Source organism: Elephas maximus, chromosome X (assembly GCF_024166365.1).
Source record: "Elephas maximus indicus isolate mEleMax1 chromosome X, mEleMax1 primary haplotype, whole genome shotgun sequence".
Lineage (NCBI taxonomy): Eukaryota > Metazoa > Chordata > Mammalia > Proboscidea > Elephantidae > Elephas > Elephas maximus.
Window position 1 is genome coordinate 106289135 of NC_064846.1, and position 23599 is coordinate 106312733.

At 38.7% G+C, this 23599-nt stretch overlaps 1 protein-coding gene across 8 annotated transcripts in view; it reads right to left on the reverse strand.

The window, feature by feature from the left end:
- Positions 1-23599, reverse strand: part of ARHGEF9 (Cdc42 guanine nucleotide exchange factor 9) — a 284119-nt gene that overhangs the window by 50615 nt on the left and 209905 nt on the right. The window lies entirely within an intron of this gene.

The window sequence follows — 23599 nt, forward strand, 5'->3', positions numbered from 1 at the left end:
CCCTAACGATAGTAAAACACACTATGGTGATAAAAAACTGTAGTACTAAATCATAAAAAGAAGTAGATCAGAGATTCCACTTCTGGCAATGGCAGATTAAGTTGTCCTAGATAAACCCTACCACTGAATACAGCCAGAAAAGCTGGACAAAATACACACTTTCCTCACTTATTGACATGGTTAGGTTCCAAAGACCAGGTTGTTATGTGAAAATTGGTGTTATGAGAAAATGGAGGATGACCACATCAGATCACAAAATAGAGGATGACTACATCATTACATTACCAGCCATGCCCTCCCCCTGTGAGATATTTTCTTAACCATGCTGTGCTAATATTTTTACAGTAACATGTGAAAGAGGACTGGTTTGGTGGTGTTTTGTGAAGGTGCCTCATGGGGGGAGGGCACGGCTGGCAAACAAATGCAGAAGGTATGGGTTATTTGTGAGAACATATGGTACTCTCACCTCACACCTCAACATTTTTTACTGCCAGACATATGCCGTTAACGTGCAAAATAGTCAAATAGTAGATTTTTTTACTATTGTAAAAGCAAAATGTCAGATAACGAGACAGTCAATAAGTGAGGAATAGATGTATAATGAACAACCGTTTGAAGGAATCACATCATCTAAAGCCTCAAATTATCTCCTTTGGAAATACACCTTGAAGTATTTAGGGGTAAAGAGGTCATGATTTATGCAAAATACAAATGGCTGAGGAAAAAAAGTGCACGTGCGTGTGCACGCGTGTACGTGTAAATATATAGAGAGAGAAAAAGGGAGGAAGAAGGAGAGAGGAAAAAGAGAGCACACTTAAATGATAAAGCAAAAAGAGTGAAATGTTAACAATAGGTGAATCTGAGTAAAGGGAATATGAATATTCTTTGTACTGTTCTTATTCTTCAACTTTTCTGTAAGTTTGAAATTATTTCCAAGTTCTAAAAAATCTCTACAATTTTTCTTATACATTTTTTCAGAGTACAATAAAAAATAATGTGATGCATGTGAGAAAAAACACCCTAAAATTAAACTCCTTGGGGCATTTGACATGACTAAAAGGAGGCCTCCCCTGGAACTGAACTCAAACCCCATTCTGGAAAGCTTGCACTACTCTAAGAAGTTAATCTTTGTGCAGACTTAATCATGCAGCCAACGGAATGTTTTTCTCCACAGCTAGGCTACAGAATGTCAAATGCACATCATGCGAAGCCAGGAGAAGGAAGTATATCGAAACCCTTTGTGTAAGATATTCTCAGAACTTTCCCCTAAGCAAATTAATTTTACTCTCTGTTCTCACAGAATCCATCATGTATTCATCTTGTGACTGCCTTGTGACCCCCTTGCAAGCACACATGTCACAAAGTAGTAACTAATCAACAAAGCACAAATATACTCTTTAAACCAATCTTGTTAAAATCCGTTTCCAGATATCCCACCCTCAACTACCTTACCTCACCAAGAACCAATCAGATTGTTGTTAGCTTGTTTCCAAGGAGCTTCAAAACAAACAGCGCATCTGCAGCTTGAACCCAAGGTGCCTTGAAACAAACAGCTTAACTACCAATCCAGAATACCCACATACCCCTGATAACCCAATCCCAGGCAAGCCCATGCTTCAAGTAATCCTGCTTTATACTGATCTAAGTTTGTAACTTCCAACTAAAATAGTGTTCCTAAAGTTCCTTGTTCTCACTCTAGAACTGAACTCAAGTCCCATTCTGGAAAGCCTGCTCTACACTAAGAAGTTAATCTTTGTACAGGCTTAATCATGCAGCTTCACTACCTTGGAGCTCTGACTTGTACTTTGTGGAAGTCAGTGTTTTCCCTGGCTCAAGCTGTCTCTACCTTCAATAAATCTCTTTTTTTTTTAACTTTAACAGAGTACAAGTTTTTACTTTTAGACAGACGGAAATATGAGACATGAACAAAACCTAAGAGAAACAACCAACTAATCAGTTGTTGTTGAGCCAACCCTGACTCATGGAGACCACACATGTGTCAGAGTAGGACTGTGCTCCATAGGGTTTTCAATGGCTGGTTTTTGGGGAGCAGATCACCACAGCTTTCTTCCGAAGTGCCTCTGGGTGGTCTCAAACCTCCCACATTTTCATTAGCAGCCAAGCGCATTAACTGTTTGCACTACCCAGGGATTCCAGAGAAACAAGAGGCAGTAGAAGTTGATAAACAAAAAATAAAGATGAAGTTATTACACATGGACTTAAAAAACTGTGATAAAAAAGAAATAGATAAGCCATACAGATAAAAAAAAAATAGAAAAACATATATCTAACAAAAGACTTGCATCAATTATATAAAAATAAATCCTTGAACTGAATAAACTAAAGATGAACAACTTAATTAAAAAAAAAAAGTAGGGACATCCTGGAAGATGTTGGCATGAACATGTCTATACTTCCTTTCCCGCACACTATCACCAAGTAAAACAATGAAAACATCAGTAGAAACAGCTCTGTAAGATCACTAAGAAGTAATCAGAGAGTTATAGCAACTAGACAAAATGCTAAATCAAGAAAAAGGTAACTTTTAAATGGTAGGAAAAATTGCTCTTTATACTATCAGTAGTGACGGCTGTGGCAGTGGCCACTGTGACAACAGCAGCAGAATGCGAACAATGCGGTCACACGTAAGGGGCAATTCCCTGCCTCTGAAGTGGGCAAAATAGACTTTGCTTTTGCTGGCAAACTATAGTGTGTGTACGTTATGATCTGGCTGGGGGCTGCCTGATGGACTGAAGAGGGTTAGCCTTGCTGTTTAGCCAGCCTCTGAGTTCCTACAGGTTAGGGGAGCAGCAAACAATGCCTGTAGATTGTGCTATCCTTAATCACCTGGGAGTAATTAGTATGGCAAGCATAAAACAGACTTCTAAGGGCCTAAGTAGAAGTGTTGGTGTGAGAATTTCTTGCAGAATTTAGCCCTTTTCAAAAACATGGTGTATATGTGAAAATAAGGAAACTACACACATGCACAGGGCAAAACACACGTGCACCAAATACCTAACAACATCCTATGCTTTCGCCTTGGGCTGATCCCTAACAACAGATCAAAGTTGGGAGAGGTGTTTTCATTTGTTTATGGCTGTTGCTTTGTTTCATGATCTGTTTTTTTGTTGTTTTGTTTTCAATTTTCCTTCTCCCCCCCCTTTTTTTTTTTTACTGGAGAACAAGAAAATCTCTTTCAAAACACTAGCTGGGCACAGACTAGGAAACAGAGTCCATGGTGTCCACAAATGTCCAGGAGGACAGTCATTGTGAAAATAGAGGAGGTAATTGAGCAGATGTTGGACATATATATTCCAAACACCAAATCTGCAAACCCTGGAGAAGGGGAAAAATCTGAGACTCAGAGTTAACACATGATAATATTCAAATGTCACAATTTGAACAAAAAATAATGAGGCATACAAAGAAACAACAAAAGGATGACCCATTCACTTTCAAGCTATTTGTGTTCTTGAGTCCAGTGTGTCTCTTGTAAACAGCATATAGTTGGATCTTGTTTTTTGTTTATTTTATTGCCACTCTCTGGTTTGGAGCATTCAGTCCATTTACATTCACTGTAATTACTGATAAGAAAGAACTTACTTCTATTTCTGTTGTTTTTTGTGTGTCTTAAAACTTCCTTGTCTATGTCCTCTAATACTGCCAGCTTTTGTGTTTTGTTGCTTTTTTTTCTAGTAAGCCACTTTGATTCCCTTCTCTTTTCCTTTTGTGCATATTTTCAAGATATTTTCCTAGTGGTTACCATGAATATTACATTTAACATCTTGCATTTATAAGATTCTAGGATGAGTTGATACCCGTTTGGCCCTTGCTTACCACTTCCTCTCCATCTCTGTAATAGTTTCATCTTCCTCCCTATTTAATTAGGATTTGAAAGGTCCAGACCTCAGTTGTCAACTTTCGGTTTCTCCTAAACACAACAGAGAACATGCAGTGATCAATCTGTTCACCACGGGCTGCAGCCACTCAGGAGAGACATTGGACACTAATCAATTTTTCTATGAGGGGGTGCAGTCCTCTGTCTCCTGTTATCTCTCCCTCCCTGCTCTGTTTCTACAACCACATTTTGAGTCAGAAAACCCAAACCCAATGAGCCCCCATAGGGCCAGATGTGCTTCTCATATTTTGCCTGAGGCTTCCTTCCCTGCTCTGTTGTTGTTGTTGTTCTTAGGTGCCGTCGAGTCAGTTCTGACCCATAGTGGCCCTGTGTACTACAGAACGAAACACTGCCTGGTCCTGTGCCATCCTCACAATCCTTGTTATGCTTGAGCCCATTGTTGCAGCCACTGTGTCAATCCATCTTGTTGAGGGTCTTCCTTTTTTTCACTGACCCTCTACTTTACCAAGCATAATGTCCTTCTCCAGGGACTGATCTCTCCTGACAACATATCCAAAGTATGTAAAACGTAGTCTTGCCGTCCTTGCTTCTAAGCAGTATTCTGGTTGTACAGTTCCCAAGACAGATTTGTTCATTCTTTTGGCAGTCCATGGTATAGTCCATATTATTCTCCAACTCCACAATTCAAAGGCATCAATTCTTCTTCGGTCTTCCTTATTCATTGTCCAGCTTTCCCATGCATTTGAGGTCATTGAAAATACCATGGCTTGGGTCAGGCGCACCTTAGTCTTCAAGGTGACATCTTTGCTTTTCAACACTTTAGAGAGGTCTTTCACAGCAGATTTGCCCAAAGCTATGCATCTTTTGATTTCTTGACTGTTGCTTCTATGGGTGTTGATTGTGGACCCAAGTAAAATGAAATCGTTGACAACTTCATTCTTTTCTCCGCTTATCATGATGTTGCTTATTGGTCCAGTTGTGAGGATTTTTGTTTTATTTATGTTGAGGTGTAATCCATACTGAAGGCTGTGCTCTTTAATCTTCATTAGTAAGTGCTTCAAGTCCTCTTCACTTTCAGCAGGCAAGGTTGTGTCATCTGCATAACACAGGTTGCTAATGAGTCTTCTTACAATACTGATGCCTGTGCTTCTTCATATAGTCCAGCTTCTCAGATTATTTGCTCAGCATACAGATTGAATAGGTATGGTGAAAAGATACAACCCTAACACATGCCTTTCCTGACTTTAAACCACACAGTATCCCTTTGTTCTTTTTGAAAAACTGCCTCTTGATCTATGTAAAGGTTCCTCATGAGCACAATTAAGTGTTCTGGAATTCCTATTCTTTGCAATGTTATCCATAATTTGTTATGATCCGCACAGTTGAATGCCTTTGCATAGTCAATAAAACACAGGTAAACATCTTTCTGGTATCCTCTGCTTTCAGCCAGGATCTATCTAACATCAGCAATGATATCCCTCGTTCCAGATCCTCTTCTGAATTCAGCCTGAATTTCTGGCATTTCCCTGTCAATATACTGCAGCAGCTGCTTTTGAATGATCTTCAGCAAAATTTTACTTGCGTGTGATATTAATGATATTATTCAATAATTTCGGCATTCGGTTGGATCACCTTTCTTGGGAATAGGCACAAATATGGATTTCGTCCAGTCGGGATTGGTCGTGACCAGGTAGCTTTCTTCCAAATTCCTTGGCATAGATGAGTGAGCATTTCCAGCACTGCATCCGTTTGTTGAAACATCTCAATTGATATTCCGTCAATTCCTGGAGACTTGAGTTTCGCCAATGCTTTCGGTGCATCTTGAACTTCTTCCGTCAGTACCATCAGTTCCTGATCATACAGTACCTCTTGAAATGGTTGAACGCCAACCAATTGCTTTTGGTATAAAAACTCTGTGTATTCCTTCCATCTTCTTTTGATGCTTCCGGCATTGTTTAATGTTTTCCCCATAGAATCCTTCACTACTGCACCTGAAGGTTTGAATTTTTTCTTCAGTTCTTTCAGCTTGAGAGATGCCAAGTGTATTTTTCCCTTTTGGTTTTCTATCTCCAGCTCTTTGCACATGTCATTATAATATTTTACTTTGTTTTCTCGAGCCGCCCTTTGAAATCTTCTGTTCAGTTCTTCTACTTCATCTTTTCTTCATTTTGCTTTAGCTACTCGATATTCAAGAGCAAGTTTCAGAGTCTCTTCTAACATCTCTGAGTTGGCATTCAGGGGAAACACAGACAGACTTTCCCCCATATCAGGATAAGGAGGGGCTGGCATTCCTCAGATTGACCTCTGAGAAACCTATCTTATTGATTTCAGAGCCCTAGCATCCCTGTGTTGGTTTGGTGAGTAGTCTCCACTTAAGTGACCCACCTTCTAGCTCCACTACAGGGGACCTTCTGTAGCAATCTGTATTTGCCTAGCAGGCAACAGTTACAGGGTAGAAGAGGGGCTGGCATGCCGTGAATGGACTCTAGGGAGGTCTGCCTAGTTGATTTCAGATCCCCAGCAGTAGTATGTTGACTGTAGTGGCAGGCTCCACTCAAGGGGTCTGCTACCTAGCTCACAGTAACCTCAGTTAGCAGTTCCCGGTGCTGACCAGAAGGTGGGCAGACAGTCCTGAACTGACACACAGGAGATCTGTCCTTTTGATTTCAGGTGCCTGAGCTATGAGCTGTCCACTGCGTGCAGGCAGGCAGATTGCTGACTGTGGGAGTAGACACCACTGCAGGGGGGGCCTTCTGGAGAAATTCACAGTAGCCTGGCAGCTAATATTTACCTGGTGGTGTAGGGGTGGCACCTTTGGAATGGACTTTCAGGGAAGTCTACCTTATTTATTTCAGAGCCACAGCAGCAGTATGTTGGCTGTGGTAGCAAGTTTCACTTAAGGTGCCCCCTTTCTAGCTCAAAGCAGCCCCAGCCAGCAATCCTCAGTGTTGATCAAAAGGAGGTAGACAGATGTGAACTGACCCCCAAGGGGATCTGTCCTGTTGATTTTGATGGCCTAAACTGTGGGGTATCCATTGCACAGGCAGGCAGAGTGCTGGCTGTGGGTGTATGCACCACTATAGGGGGCCTTCTCTAGCAATTTGCAGCAGCCTGACAGCTCACAGTTACCAAGTGGGGGAGGGGCTGGCATGCTTCAAATGGACCCCAGGAAGGTCTGCCATGTTGACTTTAGGGCAGAAGCTTGGAGTCCTGTTTCTTTGCACAGGCAAGGGGTATGGTGGCTGGGGAAGCAAGCTCCTTTACTGGCCTTGCTTCCAAAGTTCACAGCAGGTGGCGGCCTGCGTTGCTGGGGTGAGGGGAAGGGACAGTGGTGTTTGTACTGCATGCGACTCATCATTGAATCGTTCACTATTGCCCATCTGTAGTTCCTGTTGCTATCATCTGGTCCCCAATTCTGCATCCCTCAAGACTGAGCACCATTTTCTTTCTGTATTCATTAGTGTATTCATAGGAGAGGGTCAGAATGATCATCTGTTTGCGCCATCATCTTTCCAGAATCTCCCAACACACCTTCATGATAAACACACTCAAGAAACTAGGAGTAAATGGGAAATTCCTCAATATGATAAAGGCCATTTATGAAAAACCCACAGCTATCATCATACTCAATGGTTGAAGACTAAAAGCTTTCCCCGTAATATCAGGAAAAAGATCAGGATGCTGCCTTTCACAACTGTTATTTAACATTTTATTTGAATTTCTAGCCAGGGCAATTAGGCAAGAAAAAGAAGTAAAGGTATACAAATTGTAAAAGAAGAAGTAAAACTAACTCTATTTGCAGATGACATGATCCTATATATAGAAAATCCCAAATTTAATTCACAGGAAATCTAATAGGCGAATTCAGTAAAGTTGCAGGGTAGAAGGCCAACATACAAAAATCAGTTGTGTTTCTATATACCAAAAATGAACAATCTGAAAAAGAAGTTAATGAACGAATTCCATTTAAAATAGCCATCTAAAATAATAAAATATTTAGGGATAAATTTAACCACAAAGGTGAAAGACTTAATCACTGAAAACCATAAAACATTGCTGAAAGTAACTAAAGAAGATCCAGCTAACCTGAAAGACATCCCCTGCTTATGGTGTGGAAGACTGAATATTGTTAAGATGGCAATACTACCCAAAATGATCTATAGATTTGACATAATCCCAATCAAATTCCAACAGCCTTTTTTTTGCAGAAATGGAAAAGCCAGTTCTCAAATTCATATGGAATTGCAAGCAGTTCCAAACAGCCAAAGCAAACTTGATAAAGAAGAACAATAGGAGGAGTCACACTCTCTGATTTAAAAATATATTTTGAAGGCAAAACAACCAAACCAGTCTGGTACTTGTATAACGACAGACGTACAGACCATTGGAATAAAATGGAGTGTCAAGAAATAAACCCATACATCTATGGCTAAATGATTTTTGACAAAGGTACTAAGAAAATCTAATGGGGAAAGACTAGTCTCCTCAATAAGTGGTGCTGGGACAATTGGATCTCCACAAGCAAAAGAATGAAGTTTGACCCATACCTCACACCACATACAAAAAATAACTCAAAATGGATTGTTAACCTAAATATAAGAATTAAAACTAAAAAACGCTTCAGAGAAAACATAGGGGTATTGCCTTAAGACCTAGTTTTTGACAATGGAGTTTTAGTTGTGTCACCAAAATCACAAACAACAAAAGACAAAATAAATAAACTGGGCTTCACCAATATTAAAAAATCAAAGAAGAGAGGCAGAGCCAAGATGGCGGAATAGACAGATGCTTCCTGCAAGCCCTCTTAACAACAAAGACCTGAAAAAACAAGTGAAACGAGTATATTTATGTCAAGCTAGGAGCTTAAAACATGAATAGAGAGGCAGGGGAAGAAAGAGTTCAGCAGTAGAGAGGAGTTACTGGACCTGAATCGCAGGGAGCCCTCAGGCACCACTCCCATAGTGGTGGTGGCGGGCTGGTACTAGTATTTGGCCGCAGTTTCCTACTCACACTTCCGGAACCAGAGAAGAACAGCGCTCTCTGCTAAACCTAAGTACTTGTATATATTTTACCGTGCCCTCCCACCCCCAAGCCGGCTTCAGCAGCTGAACTCCTTGTGCCTGAGATAGACACTGTTGAGTGCCTAGGGCCATCCTCCCAGCCTTGGAGAAGGAAAGAATTTGCAATTGGGGGAAAAGATAATTTTCCAGCTCCACTAACCAGGAGAGCTCAGGACAGAAGCTTCTCCTGTCCAGGCATGAAAGGACTGTGGACTTTGAGTACCTTTCCCCTCTGCATGGACCTATGTGGGCCTATTTCAGGAAAATAGGACCTTGTTCAGAGACTCCAACCACTTCAGCTGTGCAGGGGAGAGCTGGGTGTTTGACATTTGACATTGCTTTGCCTTAATTAACAGAGTCCTCACTTATCCACATCAGGGGTCTAAGGACTGTAGCTCCACTCAGGTAACCAAGCCACCCGTGACAAGGGTCCAAGGATGACTGGTACCTCCCAGTCCGTACAACCAAAAATATTGGGTGCCCATGGTCCATCTGCAGAACCCACCAACCTGCATGCTCAAGGGAACAGAGACGTGCTCTCCTCAGAGACACTCGGGGGTCAGTTCTCAGCCCCCTATCTTGCTCAGAGCGTGACCCCCTGCTGCAACCAGATACCAGTATGTACTGGTACATACACCAATCACCCGTGCCCCTCTAAGACTGTAGGACAAAGACTGTTCCACATACTTGATGATCAGCTACCTGGATACCTGAGCTGAATTCATACAAGAAAAGAGAATGGGCTCCTAGACTGACATACCTGATAACAGCTGTAGCCATCTGCGGACAGGATGTCAGAACTCCAAAGGTGAAAATAATCGAGCTAGCTCACTCAAGTAACCCATCTGGGCATATTAAAACAGAACAAAACAAGAAGCTATGACACAGTAAGCAAACATAAACTAATACAATAACTTATAGATGGCTCGGAGACAACAGTCAATATCAAGTCACATAAAGAAACAGACCATGATCACATCAACAAGCTCTCAAAACAAAGAATCCAGGGATCTTCTAGATGAGAGTGCATTCCTGGAATTACCAGAGCCAGAATACAAAAGTTTAATATACAGAACCCCTCAAGACATCAGGAAGGAAATGACGCGATATGCAGAACAAGCCAAGGAACACAAACATAAAGCAATTGAAGAAATTAGAAAGATCATTGTGGAACATAATGAAAAATTTAATAAGTGGAAAAAACCCATGGATAAACATCAATCAGAAATTCAGAAGATTAACAATAAAATTACAGAAGTAGACAACTCAATAGAATGAGGAGCAGAATTGAGCAAGTAGAAGCCAAAATTTCTGAATTTGAAGGTAAATCACTTGGCACTAATATATTTGAAGAAAAATCAGATAAAAGAATTTAAAAAAAAATGAAGAAACCTTAAGAATCATGTGGGACTCTATCAAGAGAAATAACCTATGAGTGATTGCAGTAACAGAACAGGGAGGGATGACAGAAAATACAAAGAGAATTGTTGAAGACTTGTTGGCATAAAATTTCCCTGATATCGTTAAAGATGAGAAGATATCTATCCAAGATGCTCACTGAACTCCACATAAGGTAGATGTTAAAAGAAAGTCACCAAGACATATTATAATCAAACATGCCAAAACCAAAAATAAAGAATTTTAAGAGCAGCTAGGGATAAACGAAAAGTCACAAACAAAGGAGGCCCAATAAGAATAAACTAGGACTACTTGGCAAAAACCATGCAGGCAAGAAAGCAATGGGATGACTTATATAAAAAATTGAAGGAAAAAGCTTGCCATCCAGCAAAACTGTCTCATAAATATGAAGGTGAAATTAGGACATTTCCAGATAAACACAAGCTTTGGGAATTCATAAAAACGAAACCAAAACTACAAGAAATACTAGAGGGAATTCTTTGGTTAGGAAATCAATAATATCAGGTATCAACCCAAGACTAGAACGCTGGGCAGAGCAATCAGAAGTCAATCCAGACAGGGAAATAAAAAAAAAAAAACAAAGCAAGATTAAAAAAAAAAAAAAGCTCAAAACAGGCTAACAGCGATGTTAAACATAAAAGAAGACAATATTAAAACAAAAAAGAGGGACTAAGAAATGTAATCATACATCTTCCACAAGGAGAGGAAGATATGGCGATACAAAGAAATAAAAATTAGGTTTAAATTTAGAAAAATAGAGTAAATAATAAGGTACCCACAAAGGAGACAAACTATCCTACTCATCAAAATAAAATACAAGAAAAAATTACTCAGCAGAAACAAAATCAACAACAATGAATATGAGGAAAGGACAATATATCATCTACACTGCACATAAAATAAAGTGCGAAAAGAAACTATCAACAACACACAAAAAAAGACATCAAAATGATAGCACTAAATTCATACCTATTCAAAATTATGCTGAATGTAAACAGACTAAATGTACGAATAAACAGACAGAGAGTGGCAGAATGGATTAAAAAACAAGATCCGTCTATACGCTGCCTACAAGAGACAAACCTTAGACTCAGAGACACAAACTAAAACTCAAAGGATGGAAAAAAATACATCAAGTAAAAAAAACAATCAAAAAGAGCAGAGTGGCAATATTAATTTCTGACAAAAGACACTCTAAGTTAAATCCATGATAAAGGATAAGGAAGGACACTATATAATGACTAAAGTGACAATATACCAAGAGGATATTACCTTATTAAATATTTATGCACCCAATGACAGGGCTGCAAGATACATAAAACAAACTCTATCAGCATAGAAAACTGAGATAGACAGCTCCACAATAATAGTACGAGACTTCAAGACACCACTTTAAGTAAGGACAGGACATTCAGAAAGAAGCTCAATGAAGACACGGAAGACCTAAATGCCACGATCAACCAACGTGACCTCATAGACATATACAGAACACTCCACCCAACAGCAACCAAGTCTACTTTCTTTTCTAGTGCACATGGAACATTCTCTAGAATAGACCACATATTCGGTCATAAAGAAGCCTTAGCAGAATCCAAAACACTGGAATATTACAAGGCATCTTCTCTGACCATAAGGCTATAAAAGTGGAAATCAAAACAGAAGAAGCAGGGAAAAGAAATCAAACACTTGGAAACTGAACAATACCCTGCTCAAAAAAGACTGGATTATAGAAGATATAAAGGATGGAATAAAGAAACTCATAGAATCCAATGAGAATGAAAACACTTCCTATCAGAACCTTTGGAACACAGCGAAAGCATGCTCAGAGGTCAATTTATATCAATAAATGCACACATCCAAAATGAAGAAAGGGCCAAAATCAAAGAGTTATCCCTACACCTTGAACAAATAGAAAGAGAGCAACAAAGGAAACACTCAGGCACAAGAAGAAAACAAAAAATAAAAGTTAGAGCAGAACTAAATGAAATAGAAAACAGAAAAACAATTGAAAGAATTAACAAGACCAAAAGCTGTTTTTTTGAAAAAACCAACAAAATTATATAAACCATTGGCCAAACTGAAAAAAGAAAAACAGGAGAGGAAGCAAATAACCAGAATAAGAAACGAGATGGGGGATACTGAAACAGACCCACCTAAAATTAAAAGAATTATATCAGATTACTATCAAAAATTGCACTCTAACAAATTTGAAAACCTGGAAGAAATGGATGAATTCCTAGAAACACACTACACAAACAGAGGTAGAACAATTAAATAGACCCATAACAAAAGAAGAGATTGAAGAGGTAATCAAAAAACTCCCAACAAAAAAAAACTCTGGCCTGGACGACTTCACTGCAGACTTCTACCAAACTTTCAGAGAAGAGTTAACACCACTACTACTAAAGGTATTTCAGAGCATAGAAAACATGGAATACTACCAAACTCATTCTATGAAGCCACCATATACCTGATACCAAGACTAGGTAAAGACACATCAAAAAAGGAAAATTAGAGACCTATATCCCTCATGAACTTAGATACAGAAATACTCAACAAAATTCTAACCAATAGAATTCAACAACATATGAAAACAATAATATACCATGACCAAGAGAAATTCATACCAGGTATGCAGGGATGGTTCAACACTGGAAAAACAATTAATGTAATCAATCATATAAATAAAACAAAAGAATTACATGATTTTATCGATTAATGCAGAAAAGGGATTTGACAAAGTTCAACACCCATTTATGATAAAAACTCTCAGCAAAATAGGAATAGAAGGAAAATCCCTCAACATAATAAAGGGCATTTATACAGAGCCAACAGCCAACATCACCCTAAATGGAGAGAGTGTGAAAGCATTCCCCTTGAGATCGGGAACCAGATGAGGATGCCCTTTATCACCACTCTTATTCAACATTGTGCTGGAGATCCTAGCCAGAGCAATTAGGCTAGATAAAGAAATAAAGGGCATCCAGATTGGAAAGGAAGAAGTAAAATTATCTCTACTTGCAGACAACATGATCTTATACACAGAAAACCCTATGGAATCCTCAAGAAAACTACTGAAACTAATAGAAGAGTTCAGCAGAGTTTCAGGATACAAGATAAACATACAAAAATCGGTTGGATTCCTCTACTCCAACAAAAAGAACATCGAAGAGGAAATCACCAAATCAATAACAATTAAAGTAGTCCCCAAGAAGATAAAATACTTGGGAATAAATCTTACCAGCGATGTAAAAGGCTTGTACAAAGAAAACTAGAATACACTGCTGCAAGAAACGAAAAGAGACTTACATAAGTGGAAAAACACACCCTGCTCATGGATAGGAAGACTAAAGATTATAAAAATGTCTTTTCTACCAAAAGTGGTCTATACATTTAATGCAATTCCAATCCAAATTCCAATGGCATTGTTTTAATGAGATGGAGAAACAAATCACCAACTTCATATGGAAGGGAAAGAGCTCCAGATAAGTAAGGCATTACTGAAAAAGAAGAACAAAGCGGGAGGACTTTACCTCATTTCCGAACCTATTTTACCGCCACAGTAGTCAAAACAGCCTGGTACTGGTACAACAACAGATACATAGACCAATGGAACAGAATTGAGAATCCAGACATAAATCCATCCACATATGAGCAGTTGATATTTGACAAAGGCCCCAAAACAGTTAAATGGGGAAAAGACAGTCTTTTTAACAAATGGTGCTGGCATAAGTGAATATCCATCTGCAAAAAAATGAAACAAGACCCATACCTCACTCCATGCACAAAAGCAAGCTCAAAATGGATCAAAGACCTAAATATAAAATCTAAAACGATAAAGATCATGGAAGAAAAAAATTGGGAAAATGTTAGGAGCCCTAATACATGGCATAAACAGTATACTAAACATTACTAACAATGCAGACGAAAAATTAGATAACTGGGAGCTCCTAAAAATCAAGCACCTATGCTCATCCAAAGACTTCACCAAAAGAGTAAGAAGATCACCTACAGACTGGGAAAAAGTTTTTAGCTATGACATTTCCGATTAGCATCTGATCTCTAAAATCTACATGATACAGCAAAAACTCAACTGCAAAAAGACAAATACCCCAATTAAAAAATGGGCAAAAGATATGAACAGACACTTCACTAAAGAAGACATTCAGGTAGCTAACAGATACATGAGGAAATGCTCACGATCATTAGCCATTAGAGAAATGCAAATCAAAACTACAATAAGATTTCATCTCACACCAACAAGGCTGGAATTAACCCAAAAAACAAAAATCATTAAAAATTGGAGAGGCTTCGGAGAGACTGGAGCACTTATACACTGCTGGTGGGAATGTCAAATGGTACAACCACTTTGGAAATCGATTTGGCACTTCCTTGAAAAGCAAGAAATAGAACTACCATAGGGTCCAGCAATGTCACTCTTTGGAATATTTCCTAGAGAAATAAGAGCCTTTACATGAATAGATATATGCATACTCATGTTCACTGTTTACAATAGCAAAAAGATGGAAGCAACCAAGGTGGCCATCACTGGATGAATGGATAAACAAATTATGGTATATCACACAATGGAATAACATTTATCGATAAAGAACAGTGATCAATCTGTGAAACATTTCATAACATGGAGGAATCTGGAAGGCATTATGCTGAGTGAAATTAGTCAGTTGCAAAGGGATAAATATTGTATAAGACCACTATTATAAGAACTCAAGTAATAGTTTAAATAAGAAAATATTCTTTGATGGTTATGAACGGGGGAGAAAGGGAGGGCGGGAGAAGGGTATTCACTAATTAGATAGTAGATAAGAACTACGTTAGGTGACATGAAAGATAACACAGAATACAGATGAGGTCAGCACAACTGGACTAAACCAAAAGCAAAGAAGCTTCTGGAATAAACTGAATGCTTCGAAGGCCAGGGTAGCAGGGGTGCGGGTTTGTGGACTATGGTTTCAGGGGATATCTAAGACAATTGGCATGAAGAATCTATTAAGAAAACATTCTGCATCCCACCTTGGAGAGAGGCATCTGGGCTCTTAAATGCTAGCAAGTGGCCATCTAAGATGCATCAATTGGTCTCAACCCACCTGGATCAAAGGTGAATGAAGAACACCAAGGATACAAGGTAATTACGAGCCCAAGAGACAGAAAGGGCCACATAATCCAGAGACTACATCAGCCTGAGACCAGAAGAGCTAGATGGTGCCTGGCTACAACCGATGACTGCCCTGACAAGGAACACAATAGAAAACCCCTGAGGGTGCAGAAGAGCAGTGGGATGCAGACCCCAAATTCTTGTAAAGAGACCACACTTAATGATCTGACTGAGACTAGAAGAACCCTGGTGGTCACGGCCCCCAGACCTTCTGTTGGCCCAGGACAGGAACCATTCCCAAAGCCAACTCTTCAGACAGGGATTGGACCGGACAATGGGTTGGAGAGGGATGCTGGTGAAGAGTGAGTTTCTTGGATCAGGTGGACACTTGAGACTATGTTGGTGTCTCCTCCCTGGAGGGGAGATGAGATGGTAGAGGGGGTTAGAAGCTGAGGAAATGGACACGAAAAGAAAGAGTGGAGGGAGGGAGCAGGCTGTGTCATTAAGGAGAGAGCAGTTGGTAGTATGTAGCAAGGTGTATATAAGTTTTTGTGTGAGAGACTGACTTGATTTGTAAACTTTCACTTAAAGCACAATAAAAATTAAAAAAAAATCAAAGGATTTTATCAAGAAACTGCAGAGATAACCCACAAAATAGGAGAAAATACTTTATAACAATATATTTCATAAAGGTTTAATATCCAGAATATATAAAGAACTCTTAGCACTTAAAAAGAAAAAGATGAACAACCCTATTAAAAATGTGCAAAGGACCTGAATAGACATTTCTGCAAAGAAGATAATCGAATGGCAAAGAAACTCATAAAAAGATGCTCAAGGTTATTATTCTTTAGGGGAATGTGAATCGAAACCACAGTGAGAGGTCCCTGGGGGGTGCAAATGGTTAAATGCTTGACTAGTAGCTGAAAGGTTGGCACTTCGAATCCCCCCAGAGGCACCTCAGAAGACAGGCCTGGCAATCTCCTTCTGAAAGGTCATAGCCTTGAGAACCCTATGGAGCACAGTTCTACTGTGACACACGCGGTGTCACCACAAGTCAGAATAGAAACAAGAACAACACCACCAAAATAAGATACCACCTCACATTCACAAACATGACAATTACTACAAAAAAGGAAAGTAACAAGTGTTGGTGAGAATGTGGACAAATTGGAAGCATTGTGTATAGTTGGAAATGTAAAATGGTATAGCAATTGTGAAAAACAGTATAGCAATTCCTTAAACGGTTAACATATTTTTAGCATATAACCCAGCAATTTCACTCTTAGGTATATATCCAAAAGAACTGAAAGCAAGAACTCAAGCTGATACTTGGAAAACAATGTACATTACAGCATTATTTACAACAGCCAAAAGGTGGAAACAACCCAAGCATCCATCAACAGATGAAGGGATAAGCAAAATGTGACACACCCATAGAAGAGAATATTACTCAGCCATAAAGAGAAATAAAGTTCTTATACATGCTATCACATATTTGAACCTTGAAAACACGCTGAGTGAAATTCATCAGATATAAAAGGACAAATATTGTATGAACCCAATTACATAAACTATCTAGAATAGACAAAGGCATAGAAACAAAAGTTACCAGGGCTGGGAGAAGGATGGAATGGGAGTTATTGTTGAAGGAGTACTGGGTTTCTGGAAGTAGAAATGGATAGTGGTGATGGTAACATAACATGGTAAAAGTAATTAATTTCATTGAATTAAACACTTGAAAGTGGTTAAGATGACAAATGTTTTACATATATATTATCACAATAAAAAATTACCTCGCAAAATAGTACATAAAAAGAATGATGCACCATGATTAGGAGGGATTTATCCAAATCTTATTCACTACATTAAGAGATTAAAAGAGAAAAATCATACGATCATTTCAACAGATACAGAATAAGCATCTGAAAAAACACAACATCTATTTATTATAGAAACCATAGAAGGAATAGAAGAAAACTTCCCAAATTTGATAAAAGGGACCCATGAGAAAACTAAAGTTAATATCATTCTCAATAATTAATAAATGATTTTCCCTAAAATCATGAACTCATTCATTATTTCATTATTGAGAATGGCGTGACATGACTCAAAATGAGAAAAAACAGCTGCAAATGCCCATTAATAATTGGAATGTGGAATGTATGATGTATGAATCTAGGAAAATTGGAAGTTGGCAAAAATGAAACGGAACACATAAAGATCGATATCTTAGGCATTAGTGAGCTGAAATGGAAACCACCCATTGCCGTCAACTCCATTCCAACTCATAGCGACCCTATAGGACAGAGTAAAACTGCCCCATAGGATTTCCAAGGAGTGGTTGGTGGATTCGAACTAGTGGCCTTTTGGTTAGCAGCTGTAGCTCTCAACCACTGCACCATCAGGTATTGGCCATTTTGAATCAGACAATCATATGCTGTACTATGCTGGGAATGACAAATTGAAGAGGAATGACATCACGTTCATAGTCAAAAAGAACATTTAAAGATCTATCCTGAAGTACAACACTGTCAATAATAGGATAATATCCATATGCTTACAAGGAAGACCAGTTAACATGACTATTACTCAAATTTACACACCAACCACTAATGCCAATGATGAGGAAACTGAAGATTTTTGCTAACTTCTGCAGTACGAAATTGATCAAACATGCAATCAAGATGCATTGATAATTACTGGTGTTTGGAATTGAAAGTTGGAAACAAAGAAGGATGGGTAAGTTGGTAAATATGGCCTTGGTGAAGGAAATGATGCCAGAGATTGTGTGATAGAATTTTGCAAAACCAATGACTTATTCACAGCAAATACCTTTTACAACAATGTAAACAGTGACTATACAAGTGGACCTTGCCAGATGGAACACACAGGAATCAAATCAACTACTTCTGTGGAAAGAGATGATGGAATAGCTCAATATTATCACTCAGAACAAGGCCAAGGGCTTACTGCGGAACAGATCATCAATTGCTTATATGTAAGTTCAAGTTGAAACAGAAGAAAACTAGAATAAGTCCACGAGAGACAAAGTACGACCTTGAGTATATCGCACCTGAATTTAGAGACCATCTCAAGAATAGATTTGACACACTGAACACTTATAGCTCAAGACCAGATGAATTGTGGGATGACATTAAGGATATCATACATGAAGAAAGTAAAAAGTCATTAAAAAGATAAGAAAGAAAGAAAAGACCAAAATGGATGTCAGAAGAGACCCTGAACCTTGCTCTTGGATGTAGAGTAGCTAAAGTGAATGGAAGAAGTAATGAAGTAAAAGAGCTGAATGAAAGATTTCAAAGACAAGTCTGTCTTGGAAGAAATATAGTCAGAGTGCATCTTGGAAGCACGGATGGCGAAACTTTGTCTCACATACTTTGGATATGTTATCAAAAGTGACTAGTGCCTGGAGAAAGACATCATGCTTGGTAAGGTCATGGGTCAGTGAAAAAGAGACAGATCCTCAATGAGATGGATTGACACAGTGGCTACAACAATGGTCTCACACAGGGCAACAATTGTGAGGATGGCACAGGGCCTGGCAGTTTTTCATTCTATGTGTTGTACATCGGTTCGCTATGAGTCAGAACCAACTCAACGGCACCTAACAACAACAACAACAAGATCAGGAACAAGACAAAGATGCCTTCTTTCACCACTTTTAGTTAAAACCATACTTGATGTCCTAGCCAGTCTCCCAAATTCAAATCTATCTGGAACCTCAGAATGTGACCTTACTTGGAAATAGGGTCTTAGCAGATGTAATTAGCTAGGATAAGATGAGATAATACCAGATTAGGGTATTATTTTTATAAAGATACCAACCATTGGTATCTTTATAAAAAAGGCCATGTAAAAAACAAGACATACACAAAGGAAAAAAGGCCATGTGATGATGGGTACAAAGTCTGGAGTGATGCAGCTACAATCCAAGGAATGACAAGGATGGCTGGCAACCACCAAAAGCTAGGAATAGGGGAGGAAGGATTCTTCCATAGAGCCTTCTGAGGGAGCATGGTCCTGTAAACACCTTCATTTCAGAATTTTAGCCTCCAGGACTGTGAGAGAATTAATTTCTGTTTGTGGTAATTTGTTATAGTGGCATTAGGGAACTAACACAGAAGGCATACTAATGGAAAAAGGAGAAGTAAAACTTCCTTTATTCACAGATGATATGATTGTGTATGTATAAAACCAGAACCAAAAAAAAAAAAAGTTGCTGTTGAGTCGATTCCAACTCATAGCAACCTTCTAGGACAGAAAAGGACTGCCCCATAGGGTTTCCAAGGAGCAGCTGGTGAATTCAAACTGCCGACCTTTTGGTTAGCAGCTGAATGCTATGTAGAAAAATATTGCTAGAACTAATTGTTGCATTCAGTATTGTTTGGGATATAAAGTAAATAAATAAAAATTGTAGTTCCACAAAATAGCAAGAAACTACAAAAAAACTGAAATGAAAAATACCATTTAAAATATGCAGCAAAAGCATTAAATACTTAAGAAAATTTTTTTTTAATGAGGTGAAGACCTACACAATGAAAATTAGAAAACAATGAAGGGAGAATTTATAGAAAACATAAATAAATACTAGATATTAATGGAACTGAAGACTCAATTACACTGTAAATTTTCTGAAAATTGATCTACAGATTTAATGCAATCCTAACCAAAATGCTAGCAGGATTATTATTGGTAGAACTTGACAAGCTGAATCTAAAATTTATATAGAATAAAGCTGGAAAACATACACTACCTAATTTCAAGACTTGCTATGAGGCTACATTAATCCAGACAGTGTAATACTGGCATAAAGATAGACACAAATCACTGGAACAGAATAGTGTCTCTACAGATAGACCAATAGATATACGGTCAATTCACTTGCCCAGGTAATTCAATGGGGGAATAAACAGATTTTAAAACAAATGATGCTGGAACAATTAGATATCCACATGGAAACAAATTAACCCTAGCCTCAAAATGGATCATAGAGAGGCAGGGCCAAGATGTCAGAGTAGTCAGACGATTCTAGTGATCCCTCTTACAACAAAGACCCGAAAAAACAAATGAAAAGATTATATTTGTGGCAAGCTAAAAGCTGTGATCATCAAAGGCAAAGTTAGAACACGGATTGAGCTGTAGTGGGAGGGAGAGAAGGTTCAGAAGCGGAGAGGAGTTACTGGACCTGAATCACTGGGAAACGTCAGGCACCATTCCCTGGAGCAACCGCAGTGCAGCTGGCAGTAACACTCTGGATACGGTTTCCTCAGGGACAGACAGCCAGCTGCACAGCCTACTCACACCTCTGGAACCAGAAATGAACAGCACTCTTGGCAAAAGCTAAGTACTTGCGTTTATTTTACTGTGCCGCCAGCAGCCAGCAGCCAAGCCAGCTTCAGTGACCGTCAATTTCCCTGGGCCTGAGATAGGTCTTGCTGCATGTCCTGAGCCATTCTCCTGGCCTTGAAGAAGGACTAATTCACAATTGGGAGAAAAGATAATCCGCCAGCTCCACTAAGCTGGAGAGCTCAGGACAGAAGCAGTTCCTGTCGACACATAAACGGTCCATAGACTTTGACTACCTTTACCCCCTACATGAATCTGTGTGGGCCTATTTCAGGAAAATAGGCCTTCATTGGCAGACTGCAACTGATTCAGCTGGGTGGTGGGGAACTGGGTGTTTGATGTTTGACATCACTTTGCCTATTAAACAGGGTCCTTGCCTACCCACATCAGGGGCCTAAGGACTGGTGGCTCCAATCTGGTCACCCAGTCACCCGCAAAAAAGGTCCAAGGATAACTGGTACCACCCAGTCCTTACAAACAAAAGCATTGGGTGCCCACGGTCCATCTGCAAAACCCACCCACCTGTGCGCTATAGGGAACAGGGACGTGCTTTCCTCACAGGCACTCGGGAGACGGTTGTCAGCCATCTGCCTTGTTAAGAGTGTGACCCTTTGTTGCAATGAGATACCTGTACCTACATCAATCACCCCTGCCCCTCTAAGAAAGTAGGACAGAGTCCGTACCACACACTTGATGACCAACTACCTGGACACCTAAGCTGAATCCAAATAAGAAAAGTGAATGGACACCTAGGCTCATATATGTAATAACAGCTCTAGCCACCTGGTGACAGGACATTAGAGGTTCAAAGGTGAAAATAATGAAGCTAGGTCATTCAAGCAGCCTATTTAGGCATATCAAAACAAAACAAAGCAAGAAGCTAGGATACAGTAAGCAAACATAAACTAATACAATAACTTACAGATGGCTCAGAGAAAACACTCAAGATCAAATCACATAAAGAAACAAACCATGATTGCTTCAACAAGCTCTAAAAACAAAGAATCATTTGAATCTTCTGGATGACAGTGCGTCCTGGAATTAACAGATGCAGAATAAAAAAGATTAATATACACAGCCCTTCAAGACATCAGGAACAGGATCAGAAAGGACATCAGGCAATACACAAAACAAACCAAGAAACACACAGATAAAGCAGTTGAAAATATTAAAAAGATTACTCAAGAACATAAAAATAAGCTGCAAGAATCCATAGAGAGACAGCAATCAGAAATTCAGAAGATTAACAATACAATTACAGAAGTAGACAACTCCAAAGAAAGTCACGAGAGCAGAATTGAGGAAATGGAAAACAGAATTGGTGAACTTGAAGATAAAACACTTGGTACCAATATATTCAAATGAAAATCAGAGAAAAAAATATTAAAAAAAATGAAGAAACCCTAAGAATCATGTGGGACTCTATCAAGAGAAATAACCTACGAGTGATTGGAGTAGCAGAAGAGGAAGGAATAACAGAAAAAACAAAGAGAACTGTTGAAGATTTGTTGGCAAAAAACTTCCCTGATATCATGAAAGAGAAGATATCTATCCAAAATGCTCATCAAACTCCACATAAGGTAAATTTCAAAATAAAGGCACCAAGACATATTATAGTCAAACTTGCCAAAACCAAAGATAGAGAGAGAATTTTAAGAATGGCTAGGGTTAAATGAAAAGTCATCTACAAAGGAGAGTCAATAAGAATAAGCTCGGACAAGGTGGCAGAAACAATGCAAGCAAGGGGCCAATGAGATGACTTCAATAAAGCACTGAAGGAACAAAAATTGCCAGGAAAGGATCATATATCCAGCAAAACGGTCTCTCAAATGTGAAGGCAAAATTAGGACATTTCCAGATAAACAGAAGTTTAGGGAATTCGTAAAAACCAAACCAAAAATACAAGAAATACTAAGGGGAGTTCTCTGTTTTGAAAATCAATAATATTAGATATCAACCCAAGACTAGAACACAGGATAGAGCAACCAGATGTAAACCCAGAGAGGGAAATCACGAAAATAAATCAAGATAAAAAACAAAACAAAAAAACACTCAAAACAGGGAAACAACGATGTCATTATGTAAAAGAAGACAACATTAAAACAAAAAAGAGGGACTAAGAAATATAGTCATAGATCTTTCAGATGGAGAAGAAGTCAAGGCAATATAAAGAAATAAAAGATTTTTTTCTAACTTAGAAAACTAGGGGTAAATATTAAGGAAACCACAAAGGAAATGAACAATCCTACTCATCAAAATAAAATACAAAAAAAATAATGATTCAGCAGAAACAAAATCAATAACAACAAATAAGAGAAGAAGACAATATACAGAGATAAACTACTCAGCACAAAAAATTAAGTGGGAAAAAGAAACTGTCAAGAAAACACAAAAATAAAGACAACAAAATGACAGCACTAAACACATATCTCTCCATAATTATGCTGAATGTAAATGAACTAAATGCACCAATGAAGAGACAGAGAGCAGCAGAATGGATAAAAAAAAAAACCATATGCTGCTACAAGAGATGCGCCTTAGACTTAGAGACACAAACTAAAACTCAAAGGATGGAAAAAACATATTAAGCAAAGAACAATCAAAAAAGAGCAGGAGTGGCAATATTAATTTCTGACAAAAGAGACTTTAAAGTTAAATCCACCACAAAGGATAAGGAAGGAAACTATACAATGTTTAAAGGGACAATATACCAGAAGGATATAACCATATTAAATATTTAAGTAGCCAATGACAGGGCTGCAAGATACATAAACT